Raw genomic sequence first — 6,000 nt, 5'->3', positions numbered from 1 at the left:
GCTGAAATGATGACAATATGAACAGATGGGACCAAGTTCATCACACAGAAACCATGAGGTCTATCCCATTATTGCCTTTATTCTACGGCACATTTTGATTTTAAAGATGTTTTGATGTAGGGGGTGGGGAAGCCTGTCTTAGACTCTGTGAAGTATGGTACATCTAAATTGGTAGTCTGTGGCTTAATCAAAACTACTGATGGTTTCACATCTCTCATTATTGGCCAACTCGGGCACCTGCCCTGCATGAGCTAAAAATGCAGGGACAGGCTGGGCAGTCGCAGCCCCAGTGGTTCTAATTAGATCAGAGAGACATGGAGTGGGGCTCTTTGCTGAGTTGGCTGTTCGACATGAATGGTCACTACCGGTGCTTGTGATTTTCTTATTGCTAATTGGACAAATGCTTGTGTCGTCTGTCACTTCCTGCATTTGTTTTCTGCTTCACTGCACTCTTCGCCAAGGCAATACGATGTGGCTAGAAAGGAAGATGGGTGTGTCTGTGTGTGTGTGTATGTGAGAGAGAGGGAGAGAGAGATGTGGGGGAGTTAGAGAGTGGGAACAGGTTTGCTAGTCTTGAGTTAGTAAGGAAAACACTCACCTTTAAAAAAATCAGATCTGGAAATGATGGGACCCAGCGTGAAATCAAAGAGGAAAACCCTGGGTGGGATTCTGCTGAAGGGGTTGATGGGCACGATGGTCCTGCAGGCCTCCCTCTGAGACAAGATCAGGCTCCTGCTACGATTCGGTCTGGATGCTACACATCGTGGAAAGCAAAACCAGGCTCAAGATGAGACCGCCCTGTGGAGATCCATTTTTTCCAGGGGGAGAAAAAAAAGGAAAAAAATGTGTGAGAACCATCTTGTCTGATGTCAAGTAAGTGAAAAGATGCTCTCAGTTCAGATGCTTTGCTGAAAAAAAAAAAGTGCCCTTTCAGCCAAGCTCCACTCTGCTTGAAGTGTGTGCTTTTCATCATCTCAGTCCCTGGCCCACCCGCCCTGCATCCTGTTCTTTGTTTTGTGGTGCGAAGCATCTTAACATGTCAGCATGCACTTGTCAGATTCAGAAAGGGAGGACCGGATGGAGGTCTGTTCCACACTGCGCTCTTTTTGCCCCCAGCACTGGCAGGCTGGTGCAGAGGCAGTTTCTGTTTTAGTAAACCACGCCTTTTTTCTTGATTCTTCTAGCCCCTAAATCATTGTATTTTTCTTCTAGCATTTGCATTTGTAACATTTTACCTGTTGTCTTGGTAAGAAGCTGAGGGAAAAAAGTTCTTTGTTCTTTGCCAATAGCATGTGGCATTTGCTTTGCATGTGGAAGGTTTGTTCTCTGTACTCCTGTGGACAGAGGAGCCTGGTGGGCTACAGCCCATGGGTTCGCAAAAGAGTTGGACATGATTTAACTATGTGGGTTTGCTCTGATAGAACTAGGGGCAAAACCTGGCTCCTTCACTTAGAATGTATGTTGTTCAGTCGCTCAGTCGTGTCCAGCTCTTTGTGACCCCATGGACTGCAGCACGCCAAGTTTCCCTGTCCTTCACCATCTCCCAGAGCTTGCTCAAACTCGGTCCATTGAGTCGGTGATGCCATCCAACCATCTCATCCTCTGTTGCCCCCTTCTCCTCCTACCCTTAGACTGTATAACCCGGGGCAAGTCCCTTCACCTCCGCAGATCTAGGTTTGCTTATTGAAAAATGAGCATAAAAATGGGAGACATGTCTCTGATTGTTTGGGAATGACATGAGATCACTCATGCACTACCTGGAAACTGCTAAGTGTCTGATGAATGGTAGCCAGCACTGGAGCATTATTTTTATGCATTTCAGGGGTTTAAAGTTCCTTATTAATGTTTACGGGTTCATCATGGTCAACCCTTAGGTTCTGGGAGGCAGGATTTTTGCTGGACCATATTCTCATCTCGTAAGCATTTTCTGCGGGGAATCACATCTCCCGCTATCCTGTACCCCTAGTTTTGTATTTCTACAGTGATCAAGCCTCTCTTCCCAGCCCCACATTGACACATCCACCTGCCAGGTGGCTCAGTGGTAAAGAATCTGCCTGCCAATGCAGGAGACGTAGGAGATAGGGGTCCAGTCCTTGGGTGGGGAAGATCCCCTGGAGAAGGAAATGGCAACCCACTCCAGTATACTTGCCTGGGAAATTCAATGGGCAGAGGAGCCTGGCGGGCTACAGTCCATAGGGTCGCAAAGAGTTGGACACGACAGCAACTAAACAAGCATGCATACTGTTGACACGGCCCAGCTTATGACCAAGACTGAAACCAAACTCACTGTCCTTTCCCCAAACGCGCTTTCTTCTGAGGTTTCTTTCTCACCACCATCCCCCAGTCACCCAGTATGGTAGCAGACTCATCCCCATCCCCACTTTCTCTCTGGCTCTCTCCTCCTCCCTCCTGTTCTGGCCCCTTGATTTCTACTGTTCTATGAATGAGCATTTCCAACTGGTTTCCTCATTTCCATTTTCTCCATCTTCGAATCCATCCTTCACCGTGTTGCTCTTACCCATTCATGCATGTGTGCTAAATCACTTCAGTCATGTCTGATTCTTTGGGACCCCTTGGACTGTAGCCTGCCAGGCTCCTCTGTCCATGGGATTCTCCAGGCAAGAAAACTGGAGTAGGTTGCCACGCCTTCCTGTTTAAAATCTTTCGTGGGTCTACGTTACCTTCTTTAAAATCCAGCCCCTTTAATGAGATCCTCAAAGCCCTTTCTGGTTTGGTCTACCCCTCCTGCTTGTTCCATCTCTTTCCCTTCTCTTCAAATTCCTCATGCTCTACATGTATTGGATGGCTTGAAACACACTTCTTGATCCATGGACATCTCTTGGACTTTGCATAATCTCTTCCCTCTCCTGGAATGCCATTTTCACTGTTTTTCTTTGGGCTATTCTTTTCATCTCAGTTGATACTACCATAAGCCTTTCCCAACTATATGTCTCAAATCTGGCTTTGGTTCCCCCTCATCACACATTGAATCTTAGGGAGTCCTTCATCATGACTCTTACTGAAACAGAGCAGGATCCTATGGTCCCCGTCCCCATGTCCTCAGCCTATCTTTTGTTTGTGGAAAAACTTTAGCCAAAGAATAAGTTTAACCACAGAAGTGAAAAAATGCAGAAATAGAGGGAAAAATGTCAAACAAGACTAAATAATAATAGTTTAGTCCGTAAGCACAGTCAAATACCTTTAGCTCCTCTTCAAGGGGTATAGATAACATTCAGAGCCATATCCTGTGAGCCGTCTTATAGATACTGAAACTCTCATCAGCTGGAAGAAGTTAACTACATGATGACCAGATTGTTGCCATGACATAAGCCGCCACAATTCTGAGAGCTAGCCTCAAAGAAATGGAAACAAATCAACCCTAGAACTGAAGACTAATTGTACTTAAAATGATCAATTTGATTTAGGTCATACCAGAATGGTCTAGTGGTTTTCCCTATTTTCTTCAATTTAAGCCTGAATTTTGCAATAAGGAGCTCATAGTCTGAACCATAGTCAGCTCCCAGTCTTATTTTTGCTGACTGTATAGAACTTCTCCATCTTCAACAGCAAAATATATAATTAATCTGATTTCAGTATTGACTATTCGGTGATATCCATGTGTAGAGTCATCTCTTGTGTTGTTGGAAAAGGGTGTTTGCTGTGACCAGTGTGTTCTCTTGACAAAGCTCTGTTAGCCTTTGCCCTGTTTCATTTTGTACTCCAAGGCCAAACTTGCCTGTTATTCCAGGTATCTCTTGACTTCTTACTTTTGCATTCCAACCCCCCATGATGAAAAGGACTTTTTTTTTTGACATGAATTTGAGCAAACTCTGGGAGATAGTGTAGGACAAAGGAGTCTGGCATGCTGCAGTCCAGGGGGTTGCAAAGAGTTGGATATGACTTAGCGACTGAACAACAATAGCAACAAAAAAATCAAGATGATGCCAACCAAACCACCTCACGACCAATTCCAAGATTACTGTCAAAGCTGACTGTGCTGTTTCTGCATACAGGCCCTCTCTCCGTCTATAAATGCTCTTACTCTCTGATTGTCAGTGGGGTGGGGGCCAGGGGATCGACCTTTAAACAGGACTCCACTCTCCCCTACCCCTGCCACCCAGTTGCTGGTATCCAAAATAAAGCAAACTTCCCTTTTCACTAACCTTACTTCTTTAATGGCTTTTGAGCAGTGGGCAGCCAGATCCCACTTTCAGTTACATTACCCCAATCTTGAATGAAGGGATTTTTTTTTTTTTTTAAAGCTCTTACTCACAATACAGAGCTTTAAATCTGGCATACCATACAAACACATTTCCTGAAAGAGTCACTAGAAGAAGGAAGGAAGAAATGAATCATTTTGAGGGGAATAAATCAAGAAAGTAAATGATTGTCCAGGATATGATGTCTGCATCTCAGTGCTTGCCACAGGGGACGACATCGTGAGACAAACTGCTGGTGTTCCATCTTGGCTGGTTGGTTATCTGCACATGGAGAGAAACCCATTTACTTCCTGTGTTCTGCAGAATCAAATAACATTGCCCACTAGGGCCAGGTCCCCGGGCATGGGAGGAATTAACCAGCCTGCTTCCCAAGTTCTGTCCCGAAAACAGCGATCATATAAAGAGTTGAAGTCTACTTGACCTCTGAGTACTGAAGACTGAAAGCACAAAGCCCAAGATGCATGTATAAGTCAGTTCTGACTCTGGTCTTTCTCACTGGATAGCATTTTGTTTCTGTACCAGTTTTTATTGTCAAGAGGCCTTGTCATGGTTAATGACTTTATAATATTATTGCCTGCTGCTTTGTAACAGAAAGGGAATTTTGACAAGGCATGAATTCTTCTGTAGAGGTGGAGTGCTCTTTGAAAGCTTGTGGGGTTTTGTGCTTTTTAAACAAATTGTGGAAACTTCTGACTCTCTGATTTACCCTGAACATATTTCAAACTTGAGTATCTGTGATCAACTTAGCTTTCAAAGCATTTATCTTCAGCACACTTAGGGAGTTTTAATTTGTCCATAACCTATTTTGATACATTTCCAGTAGTTTTGTCTCTGTTTCTGTAAATAGGAAAGTAGAGTAACGGGGAGGGGACAAAGGTAGCACTTACCAGGAGGACTTGCCCCACTCTCCCATTAACAACGTCCATAGCCTATTTTCTCATTCAGTTCAGCTCAGTTGTGTCCAACTCTTTGTGACCCCATGGACTGCAGCATGTCAGGCTTCCCTGTCCATCACCAACTCCCGGAGCTTGCTCAAATTCATGTCCATTGAGTCAGTGACGCCATCCAACCATCTCATCCTCTGTCGTCCCATTATCCTCCTGCCTTCAATTTTTCCCAGCCTTAAGGTCTTTTCCAATGAGTCAGTTCTTTGCAAGTATTGGAGCTTCAGCTTCAGCATCAGTCCTTCCAATGAATGAATATTCAGGACTGATTTCCTTTAGGATGGACTGGTTGGATCTCCTTGCAGTCCAAGGAATTTTCAAGAGTCTTTTCCAACACCACAGTTCAAAAGCATCAATTCTTTGGTGCTCAGCTTTCTTTATGGTCCAACTCTCACATCCATACATGACCACTGAAAAAATCATAGCTTTGACTAGATGGACCTTTGTCGGCAAAGTAATGTCTCTACTTTTTAAAATGCTGTCTAGTTTGGTCATAGCTTTTCTTCTAAGCAACAAACATCTTTTAATTTCATGGCTGCAGTCACCATCTGTGGTGCTTTTGGAGCCCAAGAAAATAATTACTATAGGTCAAAAATTATTTTTAGATGAGAGCTAATGAGTCTTGTTTCTTTAAAGGATTTTTTAAAAGAATTTTTAATTAATTAATTTTTGGCTGTGCTGGGTCTTTGTTGCTTTGTGCAGGCTTTTCTCTAGTTGCAGTGAGTCAGAGTTACTCTCTAGTTGTGGTTCGGGGGCTTCTCATTGTGGTGGCTTCGCCTGTTGGGGAAGCACAGGCTCTAGGGTGCGAGGGCTTCAGTAGTTGTGCCATGTCTAAT

General features: G+C 44.1%; 1 long non-coding RNA gene across 2 annotated transcripts in view; it reads left to right on the top strand.

Annotated features, from left to right (window-relative positions):
* Positions 1 to 481: 481 nt before the first annotated feature.
* Positions 482 to 6,000, top strand: part of LOC148778869 (uncharacterized) — a 30,741-nt gene continuing 25,222 nt past the window's right edge. For both annotated transcript variants that reach the window (XR_016038295.1, XR_016038296.1), the window contains exon 1: positions 482 to 873. This is a non-coding gene — a long non-coding RNA (uncharacterized LOC148778869). The remainder of the gene's footprint in view (positions 874 to 6,000) is intronic.

Source organism: Moschus berezovskii, chromosome 1 (assembly GCF_049115385.1).
Source record: "Moschus berezovskii isolate FMDL1 chromosome 1, NW_MosBer_1.0, whole genome shotgun sequence".
NCBI lineage: Eukaryota > Metazoa > Chordata > Mammalia > Artiodactyla > Moschidae > Moschus > Moschus berezovskii.
The sequence above is the reverse complement of the archived record's forward strand: the minus strand, read 5'-3'. Positions and strand labels throughout refer to the sequence as shown.